Genomic DNA, 12,489 nt, shown 5'->3' with positions numbered 1-12,489 from the left:
AGTTCAACAAACCTAACTGCAAGATACACAGTATAAGGTGTTGGAATTGTACTGCTGTTGATGTGTTCAGGTCAGAATGAAGTTAAAGAGCGGCAGACTCTGTGTGACAGTGCCACAGTGTGTGCTTTGTAGCACAGTGGAGCGTCTGCTTGCTCTGGTGCACGTGTGTAACTCGCCCTGCTTCACACTGCCCCGCACCGGGGCTCGAAAACAGGACCTTCGTAATGGGAGACGAGAGCGCTGACTACACTGCCAAAAGCCCGGACTGTCGACCGCGTGTTCAGTGCAGCTCTCAAGGCAGAGGGAGTGAGGTTTACCAACGTACACTTGAACAGCCTCACAGCCTGGCATCCGTTACACATGCATTAATTACACACAAAAAATTTAACATAATCAATTAAATAAATTAGTTACCGCCGTTAACACGTTACTTTTGACAGCCCTAGTTTTGTGGTTAAATTATATTTCTTAGAATGTGCCAATAGAAAACAGCCAAGGGGCCACAGATGGCCACACGGGCCGCACTTTGGACATCCCTGCAGTAAATGTTAGCTGACAGAAACAACAACTCAAATGTCCAAAAGGAGGCGCAATTACAAGTGCTGTAAGTAATACTAAATGCAAACAGTATGCTATGAAATAAACATGTAGTCCGGAGTACTGTACAAATGTGTACTATTTTTATTATATATGCATTAACATATTTACTTTTAAATTATACAAATCTATATTAGCTGAGTTGAGTTGTAAGTTTTGTTAATGCACAAGCAAACGTGCTTTGAAACCGGTATCTTGTTTGGTGATGACGTTGCGAGGGTTGAGGGATTAATCAATTCCTATATCTGCCACATGGTGGCGCCCGGGTGCGAGTCCTCCTTTGCCTGTCTTGAGTTGAGCCTCCCTGTGGCTGTGCTTCATTGTTGTCGGCGTCGTGCTGGAGGAGGTCACTGGGTCCGGCTAGCAGTCCGTATTTAAGCGCACTCAACTTTTCTGCACGTCGTCTTCTGAATCAGTAAGTAATCAAGCATATTTTCCGACGTTGTGTGGAGGGATTTACCGAATCTTGAACACGGAAACTGCTTTTGTCAGGCGTGATCGTTTACGGCATGAGCGCGCGTGGGTCCTGGCGTGGGACTTACCCATCTGGTCACCACATCAAGTTCCTCAAAGAACGTAGTCTGTTAATGTGGTGGATATTGATCGCATTCATAGACTAGTAGCGTCCATATATGTGTGATAAACATTAATCTCTTCGTCTTTGTCACATTGTGAACTTCTTTTTCCATTTTAAATTGAATTTTGTTCACAGATATTTCGGGTTTTGACACATACAGTAAGTTACCACATACTTATCTTATTGGTTCTTCAGTGGAGGGGTACTGCTTTGGCACTTGGCAACAGACTTGTACCTTTTTAATCTTATGGAACTCTGTCCATCTCCACACGAACGCGGATATACAAACATACCAAATCTCTATCCAGTGGAGCTTTAAAAAAGAAAAGTCTGTCCACATAAAAACTCATTCACCGTCCGTTATGAGGAATTCGGCCAATCAGAAGCAACCACAGCAGAGTTGGTCGCGCATTATAACACATCTAACAACCTAAAGACATGTGTCTGCATTATCTGGCATTTTAAAGACTAATGGCTTTATAAGAAAACGATTTTACATGTTAAAGAAACGTTCAGCCACACACATATGGCTGTCACTGACTGAGGAAATGCATTTCACATCCCGTTTTGTACAGATACGGTATTGGCTCAATGTATCTGTCACAATAGCACAGATAGAAGTGCTATTGACTGAATTGTGCCCCCTTTTAGAGTTAAATGTTACATGAGGACGAGACAGTTACAGATGGAAAAGTGGGTCAGTCATGGGAATGATGGCATCACAGCTACGACTAGTTTCCACCCACAGTAATCCCACGTTTATCATAGTTAATTGGCTCCAGACCCGGCCATGATCACTGAATTTCCGTGAAGTAGGATTCCTTATCTATATATTGAATAGTTGTGTAGTTGGAGCATAGAAAACCTGAGAGCCCTCTAGACATGAAATAACACCCCTATAGTCACCTTTACACTCGTACAGGGCTGCAACTAACAATGATTTTCTTAGTTGATTAATCTGAAGCTTGTTGTTTTGATTAATTGAGTCCCTAAACGGACTTAATCTATATGAACCAAAGGCAAACAGTTATGGTTTAGTCCGCGACATGTCAGAAAAGAGGCAAAATAGTCAATTATTGTTTTCCAAAGTGAAATCTGATGTGTGTGAATATCTTGTTTTGTCTAAAACACAAAAATAGGTCTTCTTTCATGGATGACTAAGGCAAGAACAAGTTGTCACTTTTGAGAGGCTGCAATAGAGGATATTTACATTTTAAATATCATGTGTGTTGCTGTAAATGTGTTCCGGTGCTAGGAGAGCTCAGTGGGGGGTGGTCAGGAAGTGATGTTGGGAGTTCAGAGTTGAATTTTAACTTGTAGCTCGTAGTAGGGATTATTGTGCCTGTTGTGAGATAGTTCAAACCCACAATACAAGCTCGTTGTTCCAGCGCCAACTCTGGTGCTTTTGTCTCACTCACCATTACAGTAAAATTATTGACACCCAGTGGCCAGTGTAGAATCATCACAACCTGTTTGAATGTCTTCTGAAAGCCTTCTATTAGTATTTTACTTCATTTAGCCATTTTTCTGCTTGAAAATGCTTAATAAGGGCAAAAAACACATCAAATTTGCTTACATGTGCATATTTTATGACTAATAATAAGCCACATTTTACCACAAACAGTAGTTTATTAATTTTGAAAAACTGTGAGAGTGATGCCACAATATTCAAAGCGCAAAGTGGCGAGGGATTACTTACTGTACTTTAAATTCATCAGAGCTCTATGACACCCCAACCGCCCCCAAACATTGTAGTCTCTAAATCAGGGTTTTCTTGCTTTAATTACCTTTCCATAGCCGGAGCAGAGACGTAGCATGGCTCATGCTGTGCAGGAGTTCACAGCTGTTGGTGGTTAAGGTTTGGACGCTTGTCAGACATGAAACTAATGTCACTCAAGAGTTTCCTGTATGGGCTCTGCTGGTTTTGGCTGCAGTCAGAGAGCCTGTGCTGTGAAAGACTGAGATCTTCAACACGATGAGCTGAATCTGATCCCTTGTTTTAAAGTTGAAAATAGAAAACAAAATAAAAGATCTATTGCAAATACGGTAAGAATGAAAGCCTCGGCTATGGGCATGCATGAGTCCAGAACCTGTTTCCCCTGTTTGGTGGAATTGCCCAAGAGCTGTTTGTGGATTTAATAAGGTTTGAGCTGCTCACTCCTCTTCTCCCCAGCACACAGGACAGATGCAAGCAGAACATTGATCTTAAATGATTGTTTCTGCCAGCTGTTCAAGTTTTTTTTTTTTTACATTTTTTATTATTATTTAAGAAGGAAAATTGTGTGGAGTGTGTTTGTGTATGTGTGTGTGATAGTGTTGTGTTTTGTGCTTTAGAGAAATGGTTCCCAGTTGTTGTTGATGTCTAAAGAAACAGGATGCACAAATACATCGGCTGCGTGTGTGCGACTAAAGACAATGAGCTTGGTAACACTTCTCTAGTGAAGAGTGAACATTTACTATGATCAGTGGAGACCCTTCACTCAAATATACACTCAATTATAACAGTACAGTATTGAAGATATGCTTTTGTAAAAGACCGGGAGAACAAGTACTATATGCATGCACCTGGTACTTGTCCAGTAGCTTTTTTCGGATATTTTTTCAGCTTTGTACAAACAGGGATTGTTTGGAGGATCATGTGTACATGGAACATTGAAACAAAAAGTAGTGTTTTTACTAGATTCTCAGGTTGCCATGTGAGTATACTTTTAAAGCGACTGGATGCAGCTGCCTCAAGATGATAAATTTTTTTTTTAAATCCCCAAAATATAATAACACCACTTCTGGTCACCATATGTTGCCAATAGTGGTTTATAAGTACAGCTCGTATAAAAAAATGTCTACAGTGGAACCTCAGTTTCCATACGCCCCGGTTAGCGTCTTTTTTGGTTAATGTCGAAAGTTTATGCCAAAATTTAGCCTTGGTTTGCATACATTTTCCAATTAGCGTACAATATGGCGCTGGTCTTGTTGTGTTATTGATACACTGTGAGAGTCCAACTGTGTTCTTAATGTATTTTTATCACAAAATGTCCTTAGTAGCAACTTGCTAATACGTGGAAACGCAAAGCGGAAGTCACCTCTGTCGCCCATCTATGATGTCATCAGCTGTTGACTCTGTAGTTCTTGGCTAACTTAACACAGTTATGCCAGAAGTCTCAAAGTTTTACACAAAATACGTTTGTATGGTTTTATAATTATATATGTACATTCATAAAACAATTCTAACTGCATATAAGTCAGGGGTACGGTCTCAAACTGCGAATGTTCAGTTAGAGAAATTTGTTGGGGCATTTTTTCAAGGGAATTTAACAAGTAAATTTCCCCGCTGTGGGATAAATAAAGTACATACAGAATAAATAAGGAAGAACATAAAGGCATAATAATAATGATGCATTCAAATGAAATACAAAAATTGCACAAAATAAGACAAGAAAATCAGCTATTTCCTTTATAATTGCATTGAATAAGAGGGAGATGACAAAAATACTGCTCAATTTTAGTCCTTTTTAGTCCTTTTTAAAAAAATTTTCGCCACTGAAACACAGTCCTGTCAAAGTCTGGCGAAGGAGGAAGTGACGTCACTTTGAGAGCTCTCCCTCTTTGAAGTACACATGGAATAACTTGTTTACATATTGTTGTGGTGCATTTTTTTTAATATGCCCTCTTGTTATGTGGCAGGCTTTTGCTTGAACACTCAAGCAGATAGAGTAAGCCTGTTCACATTTACAAAAGACACCATTTGTCTTGTCAAATTCTACGGTATTATGTTCGGCATATTTCAGCGACAGTTGTTTTGATACTGTGCCTCAGATAAAGGAAAGTTTTGGACTAAATTACCAGACGATGCTTCTACCTAACCAAGGTTCCGCTGCATAGGCATTTAGAATTGTTTTCTGCATGTAAAACAATAATTGTAAAACTATAAAAACGTGTTTTGTGTCAACATTTTTGGGTGTCCAGAAGGGATGAATTGGATTTGCATGATTTCTTATGGGAAAAATTGTTTGGGTTTGTGTTTGGTTCATATTAATTTGGTCCGTCTAGGGTCTAACCGATTACCGTAAATTCCAGTGCATAAGCCGCACCGGTGTATAAACTGGACGCACTAAATTTAGAGGGAAAAAAATGATTTGTTCATACTGTATGTAAGCCAAACATGTCTATGTTATAAAATGACATAGTGGCGTGCACGAGTATTTGACAGGAGCCAGTTATGAGCTACGAAAAAAACTCACAATGAGCTTGCCCATCAGAAATTGCAGGTCATTACTCAATATAGCAGTCTGACTCATGGGGTAATTTTACAAACATTAAACTCATCACACAGCAACTTAACACTCAAAAGGTACCGAGAAAATATACTTTACAAGTACCAATACGAGTTTAAAATAACAAACAGCAGATATTTTAACATCTACCCATAATGCATTACTGCCAGAAGAGCAGTTCATTAGAGGACGAGCAACATAGAAAATGGTGGATGACGCTGCAATGATGCCTCTGTCCACCAGAGGGAGCCAGAGAGAGGCTACCGTCATTGCAGTGCTCCAATGAATACGTTGCTCAGACGCAATGCTTTATGGGAAAACTTAGTTATTTTTTTGAAATGTCAAAATCATATTGGTACATGTTTATATATTTGTCAAGTACACCTGAGTAGATGTGTGATGAACTTAGTGCTAGTAAAGTGTTCTTAATAAAATGACATAGTGAGTCAAGACTGTTATGCTGTTATACTGTTATATATACTGACCTCATGTGATTTCCAGTGGGTTGACGAGCTCGTTGTGAGTGCACTGATAGCTTGTGATTGGCTCCTGCCAAAGAAAGAGCTACCGTTTCCTCGCTGATTCGCGAGTGGCACAGTATTTAAACAATTAGTAGTAGATCTGAAGCAAATGTGAAGACGCAGAGTTCAAGTTTAAGAAAAAAGTAGCTTATACACCAGAATCTACGGTACGCAATTAATCGAAACAAGTTTCAGATTCATCAACAAAGAAAATAATCATTTGTTGCAGCCCTAATGGTAGCTGTTTTGTGGATTTTTTTGTGGCGGATGGAACACTTGTACATGCAGGGATTTTCCTCTGTTTGCTGGTTCCATTTCAGATCTTAGTCCGTCTTTGCAAAGTATCCTCCCTAAGCTCCTTTCTGTACAGTGTCTTCGGGGTGAGTAGTTGGAGCTTTAGTCGAGTTAGGAGTGAAGTTCACTGACAGCACATGATAATTTACAGCCTTCTGTCTGCCTTTTTCCTGTTTCAAAAGGATCAAAATATGATCAGGCCTGTTCTGCTCTTTACTTTAATATCAGTATTAAATGAAGTATGGAATACCTCTGATCACAAATATTTGGTATGTTAGTTATTGACCATATGCTGGAAACCAGTTGCTTTCCAAAAGAAGTTATTTGTAAAGTGTAGCAGAAATGACACATCAGGTGGTGTCAGATCTCACATTGGAAAGTTGTATCTTTCAACCTCTTCTCATGGGGAGGAGAGGTAAGGCACTGTGTAGCAGGCTTCTGTGTATCAAATTCTCCCTTTTGTTACAAGGCATGGAATCGTGTGTGTGTGAAAGCTGCCTTTGTTTTGGTTACCAGTCAGGGTGGGAGGGAGGCTGTTGAGACAGTTGGAAAAAAAAATGGTTACCCAACCGTGTCGCATGAGTAAATAGTCAGGTCCGTACCAGAAGGGATAAGTGGGTGAAAATGATGTAATAATTAAGTCACACCTACAAAACTACGTGTCACACCAAAACTGATGTTTCAAATGAAAAAATGCAAGAGCCACTTTATTTTAAAAAGCAACACGTGTAGATATGCTAAGAAGTTATATATATTTAAAGAAAAAAACTGCTTCTGTTATTCATATCAACTTTGGTCTTTCCTTTTTCCCCCATTTTTGCTGTTTTTTATGTTACAAATATGTCAACTTTCTTCTAAAATAATCTTCACATAATATTTTGACATTATTCCCATAACATTATAACTTTCTCCTCAACCTAATTTTCCAAAAAATGATAACTTCATTTTGTTTTGTTTGTTTCTTATATTAAGACTTTAAATATCTTATTTTTTCTTTAATATTTCAACTCTATGCTACTAAAATGACTTTTCTAATAATACTATAAGTTTATTGTCGTAATTGACTTATTTTCTCATTAGAATATGACTTTTTTTCCTCTTAATATTGTGACTTTATTTCTGTAAATTTTATTCTCGTAATTATGACTTTATTGCCATAATATTTTGACTTCATTCTCATAAATTTATAACTTTTTCTGCACCTAATTTTCCAAAAATTACAACTGTATTCATTATGTTGTAGTCATTATGTTTGTTTGTTTGTTTTTTTCCTTGTAATATTACGTTTTTCTCGTAAAATTATGACTTCTCTCATTATATTACAACTTTTTTTGATCATAATATTTTGACTTTATTTTTGTAAAATTACTCCTTATGTTTCCATTTTTGCTGTTTTATTGTTAAAATGCTATTTGTCATTAAAAAAAATGCGGATGCAGCAGTGGCATTACACAGCGCTCGGCAGTTCGCCCTCCCATGCAGCCCACCACCACAGCTGCAAAAAATCTTAGGGGAAACCCTGAATATGCATATTTTTTACTAATCGGCTGTATTCAACCATGAAACAGCATAATTTATTCATATATTTTTAAAAAAACGTGAGAGTAAAGCCGAGAAATACGAAGCGCAAAGTGGCGAGGGATTACTGTAAATTGTAATTTCACATTGGCAACCAAAGTGGCACAGCAGCAGTGTAAAGTCACCCATTTACGTTGATGGGAATGTGGGTCATGTGCTTGCCACTCATGTTGCAGGACTGCCGCAGGATAACTGGTCCGAGGTCTCCATATTTCACCCAGATTTGTATTGATTTGTAGAGTAAACGGCTATTGCTCGACCAAGGGAGGGAGAGGTGATTGCCAGAGATAATTTGGAAAGGATGGTGTTATGTTCTGGTGGTAGGGAGATTATCGATACTTTCCTGTTGCAGAATTTACTGTCAGAGTGTGAGCTGAAGGTTTTTCTTGGAGTTCAGTATTCAATGTCTGTCTGTTTTACCTTTTCATTTGAACAGATTTTTTGTTTTGCATTTTTTTCAACAGCTTATCCAGCAACCTATTCGTCTAAGCCAGGGGTGTCCAAACATTTCCCAGCGAGGGCCACATTTGGCAAAATCAAAGAATACAGGGGCCACTTTGATATTTTACATTTTGTAAACCAACCCGTGTAGATATGTTTTATTTAATATTTTAACTTTAATAACAATTTTGTTTTATTCTCACAGTATTACGACTTTATGCTTGTAGAATAATCTTTTCTGTTAATATTATGAATAAAGTAATATTTCGTAAAATGACTGCTCTTTCCTACACTTCTGTTATTGCTTTTGTTAGTTTTCTTTTTTAGTTGTATTTTTAAAAATGTGACGAGGGCCGATTTAAAAACACAGCCGCGGGCCGCAAATGGCCCTCGCGCCGCACTTTGGACACCACTGGTATAAGCGTAAAAAACCCCCAATAATAATAAAATATACAGTATACATATTTTTTTGGTAGCCACAGCCCTTGTTACAGATTTGTGCTGATATGGAGATGGAACAGATGGTTGTATACATTTTGATCCGGTCTTGGGATTGCGTAGTTTCAAATGTCCTGGTTCATTAATTGTATGAATGTTTAGAGTAAAAAATTCACAATCATTAAAAAAATGAGTAAAATCAATCTGCGATTGGTTGACTGGCAACCATTCCAAAGTATACAAAGTCGGATGGGGTAGTTCAGTTCTCTTGTCTGTTTATTTTCACAAATATCAGCATCAGTAGGACAAGCGGTAAAGAAAGTGAATGAGTGGACAAACTAATATACATCGTAGTAGTTAATTGTCCAATCAGATGCCGTAGTTTATATGTTGCAGCCTATGTATGCTCTCATATTAAAGGGACTTGCAACTGACTCAAGATGACATTTTTTTTTAGGAATGCACTGATCCACATTTTTTCATTTACGATTCGTTCCTGATACCCTGAATTTGGATATCTGCCAATACTGAAATAATTCTAATACACTAGGTCCCCAATTTACGAACACAATTGGTTCCAGATGACCGTTCGCAAGTCGATTTGTTTGTAAGTCCAACAAAAGGTAATATTACCAATGATATAGGTACTACATGTACGTGTATACATATACAGTATATGCGTATGTATGTAAATATGAGCTTGGATGCAGTAGTAATATTAAATGAGGATAATTAATGAAAAAAAACAATAATAAAAATGATATAATAATAATAAGTAATGATAAATGTTATTTACCTTTGAAGAGGAGTGGTCGAGCATTGTGGTGGAGTTGGAGGAGGAGTTATTGAAAAAAAGGACAAATCATCATCGTCGTTAGACTCTTCTAAAAGAGGTAGTGTTCTGTGGGTGGTGTAGAATTAAGCAGGCCTATTAACTCTTCATAAACTTTAATCACACGCTCTGTCCGGGTTGCATCGTACAGCTACAATTTAGTTTTCCATTTCTCCTTTACACTTTCTCCCCACCTTCTTCCTCTACCTGTTGGTCCCATTAGCAGTGTCACAGTGCCCTCTACTGGTCAAGCATGTAGCAGTATAAATAAGGAGTTACTACAAGGCACAATACATGAAAATATAGACCAGTCAGCTTGCGTTCGTATCTCCGAATGTTCGCAAGTCGGATGTTCGTAAGTTGGGGACCTAGTGTACCTGAGCTCTGTTTGCTTAATATCAGCCACGCCAAAATAATATCAGCAAATGTAGCTAGAAGAATATCAGCAAACTTAGTCTCCACACATGCAGCACCACACACACACACACACACACACACACACACACGCACAACTTCACAGACAACACAGAACTCTTAACATCGCAAATGACTTTCTAGTTGCTAAATCATTATTGTTGATTTTCTATAAGGCTGCAATAAACTGCTCTCTTCAACCAAGTATGATATTCTAGTGACCTGGAAACTATTGCATGTTCACTGACATACTTTTGGCTACATTTGCTGATATTTTTCTAGTTACGTTTGCTGACAACAACAAGCTACAACATCGAAGCGTAGACGTGGCTCATGGATCGGAAATCTCCGCCGATGGTATCGGCAATTTCCAATATGTGAAGTATGGTGTTATCGGAACCCGATACTGACACTGGATCGGATTCCCCCCCATCCCAAATTCTTTTTCCACCGCCACCGGCTAGCATATGTTGCCAATAGTGGTTTACAAGACCAAGAACAAAAAGTCCAGGTTCTGCCTTCCTGTTTGTATCCGCTTGAAGTTCAGTCATTTATTTCAATCTGCATCCATGCAGACTGGTAAATAGGTTGCATGCAGTGAAGACGGCTTCTTCCATGCTCACTGATTTTTAACTGGTTTTGCAGGTTTAATCCAGGACATCTGAGCCACCCAGTCCTGATTAGCTGTACTTGTTGAAGCCCCATTAGGATGGGATAAAATCCCCGGTGTAGGGAGAATTCACTTTTTACTTGCTGCCACTGTAATGTAGCTCATGGTTGCCCACAGTTTTGTCAATTTATGCATATAAAGTGGATATATATTTAACAGGAATTTGTTAATTCAGACCAGGGGTCACCAACGTGGTGCCCGTGGGCACCAGGTAGCCCCCCACGACCACATGAGGTGCCCGCAAGCCTGCTTTTCATTCAGGTTTTCAGTTAATAATGAAAGAACAGTAGAAAGAAATGCATTCTGAAATACAAAATGTGAGTTGTGGACACCAGCATTTTGTTAATGTTCTGGTAAAACAAGCATATTCACTTTGTTTGGGTTTAAAATAAGCTCTGAAATAAATGTTACAAAAATGAGTAGCTCTTTGATTTTGTAAAAGTAGCTCTCACAAGGAAAAACGTTGGTGACCCCTGATTTAGACTGAAGCAAATCTAGCCTCGTTTGAGTCAAAAATCTCATTCTACAGAACTGGTAAGAAATAGAATTTCAAAATGCAGGCCCATGTGGAGATACGCCTCTATTGTCCCAAATCTTGAAAATATGTTTGATTAGCGAACAAAGCCCGATTATTGCACTCCTAGTTACTGTATATTACGGTATATCTGTAATAATTAGGGGTGTAACGGTATACAGTATGTATTTGTATTCTGATTAGAGCTGCAGCAATTGTTTTTTGATTTTACAAAAGGTAAATATCCTCTGATGTCAGCCTCTCATTTGTGGCAGCAGGTCTTCCCTCAAACTAACGTTGGGTCTCATCTGGGGTAAGGAATGAACACATGATGCTTCTTTTACTGTGATGCCACTGGATGTATTTCACAAATAAACAATGTTTGTGCAAAATAACACACATACTGCAATATGCAATGCAAGTTATACACAAGGTGCCATATTTATTTTAAACATATTGTCTCAACAAAACTCATTAAAAAATCCTGACCAATTAAAGGACGACGCCTTACTTAAGCATTACATAACCACTGTTTTCATTGCCAATTGAAGCTATTTTTTTTGAGACCCTTATTTTGTTAGATACAGACAGACAGGATGATAACCTGGCGTGTTTTAATGTGAAGGCTGGAAGTCTGCTGTTTTGTCTTTGGGCTCTTGACGGCTTTGTAGTGTGAAGGTGGACGTAGCTGTGTGTCTTCCTTTCACTGTGTTGAGCTTGCACAACGTCAGTGGACATCTTATTAAGACTTTCGCTAACACATATTTACAATCCTAAGGCCGAATTTGGGAATAAATACAGACCGTGGACATAGTAAACTATCAAGCTTGTTGCTGTGTGAAGCACGTCATGATAATTAATAATACACTTCAACCAATAAGAAATGTGACTTTACCAAAAAGAAAATAATCATTCACGCTCTTCAAACTCTTACTCTTGCACTTGCGCTTGTCCTAAAAAGAAACACCAGGTGTGTCCAAGGTGCAGCCCACGGGCCATTTCCAGCCTGAAGCTTATTCTACAATTAAAATGTGTTAATGAGATACATAATTAGATATTACACTAATTTGCTTTGTCACCTGTAACACTAAAGCTTTATTATACAGTATATTGACCTATTTTAGGATGGTTTTAGCATCTTCGATGCACAAAATGTATCAAAGTGCCCTCTTACTTCAAATATTTTGTATTACTGATAGCTAGTGACCACACACTTGTCTTTCCATTTTTTATTTCCATATTTTGTCTAATTATAGGCCATTAATCAATTATGAAAAAAACGTCAAAGAGTGAGGGAGCAATGTTGGGACGGCGATGTTGCGAGGGATGACTGTACATGCTT

General features: G+C 38.3%; 1 protein-coding gene across 1 annotated transcript in view; it reads left to right on the top strand.

Annotated features, from left to right (window-relative positions):
- The first annotated feature begins 869 nt into the window (after window positions 1-869).
- The window catches only part of LOC129178654 (CD82 antigen-like), a 29,980-nt gene continuing 18,360 nt past the window's right edge, over window positions 870-12,489 (top strand). Inside the window, exon 1 of the mRNA XM_054771067.1 lies at window positions 870-1,012. The gene's annotated coding sequence lies outside the window, so the exon portion shown is untranslated. The remainder of the gene's footprint in view (window positions 1,013-12,489) is intronic.

This window comes from Dunckerocampus dactyliophorus, chromosome 3 (assembly GCF_027744805.1).
Source record: "Dunckerocampus dactyliophorus isolate RoL2022-P2 chromosome 3, RoL_Ddac_1.1, whole genome shotgun sequence".
NCBI lineage: Eukaryota > Metazoa > Chordata > Actinopteri > Syngnathiformes > Syngnathidae > Dunckerocampus > Dunckerocampus dactyliophorus.
This window is presented reverse-complemented; position numbering and strand designations above follow the sequence as displayed.